A 1290-nucleotide genomic window follows, 5' to 3' on the forward strand; every position below is an offset into this window, starting at 1 on the left:
GTATACATATGTACACATTACTTATGATGGGTTCCAGAATGTAACAAACCATACACATATATATATATATATATATATATATATATATATATATGCAATAATGTAATGAAATATATATATATGTATGTTTCTTGCATATGTGTACAAGATTCCAACAAATATACAGAACACTTTGCACACTTTCCTATAATCTGATTTTATTTCTCTTTTTATCGGAAAGTAGCTAGTTAGTTTGTTATAAATAACATCAATTTTGTAGACTGGAAAACTCACAAGGACAATCATAAATGAAAAAAGATATAAATTAATCAAAAAATAATATTTTTGTAATTGATATGATGTTTGATAAAAAAAACCTGTAAGATTTCTAATAAAATATATGAAAAAGTGTGCCATTCTAAAGAAAATCAATATTTTTTCAAAGATGTTTTTGAAAAAGCGTTATTGGAATAAAAGTGACTAATAGAATTGTAATAAAATTCTGATTTTTATATAAAAATAGTCTTACATTTACTTTTAATCAATAAGAAAACTATAATAACTATAATTTTTGAATTTTACTTGATATCAATTAACTATTTTAAAAATGTATGAGGGTCAAAATGTATAATATATATTAAATAGAAATTCATAAAAGTTCACAGCAATGTCTACATTTTCATACAGTTTTTATATAAATATATCACCTTAGTTTCCCCAAGCGTTAAGCGTTCTTTACGTGATTTTTCATCTACGTAATTCTTTTCTGAGGAACAATTTTCTGGGAAACGGGGAAAAATTCCCTCTACAATTTTTTTCATATTTACAATCATTTTGTGGAGGTCCTTGGATTCTTTCAACGCTTTTTTGTTATCTGCGAATGATAAACAAAACAATGATTATAAACGAATTATATTATTTATATTAATGACAAAGTATTAACTAAAATATGCACATACTATCCGCAGTATCTATTAAACGATGCAAGCGACGATTTTCTTCTTTTAGACTAAGTAATTCAGTTTGCAGATCGTCTTTTTTGTAATCTGTGAATGATAAACAAAACAATGATCATACACGAATTATAATTATATTAATAACAAAATATTAATTAAAATGTGTACATACTATCCGCAGTATCTACTGTGACGGGACGTCCCTTTTTGGACCGTCCGTCACAAGGGATCTACGGACCCGACCGCGGGCGGTAGTCTCGAGTCCTGTGTTCTTCCGATTTTCGGAGGCGGACGCGTGGCGCGGGCCGCGGGACTGCATTTGCATGGCCCCCGCGCCCGAATACCGATTATCGTT

At 29.4% G+C, this 1290-nt stretch overlaps 1 protein-coding gene across 1 annotated transcript in view; it reads right to left on the reverse strand.

Annotated features, from left to right (window-relative positions):
- The window catches only part of LOC105449788, a 5957-nt gene that overhangs the window by 2920 nt on the left and 1747 nt on the right, over positions 1-1290 (reverse strand). The window lies entirely within an intron of this gene.

The sequence above is a fragment of the Wasmannia auropunctata genome, unplaced genomic scaffold, assembly GCF_000956235.1.
Source record: "Wasmannia auropunctata unplaced genomic scaffold, wasmannia.A_1.0 LD336074.1, whole genome shotgun sequence".
Taxonomy (NCBI): Eukaryota; Metazoa; Arthropoda; class Insecta; order Hymenoptera; family Formicidae; genus Wasmannia; species Wasmannia auropunctata.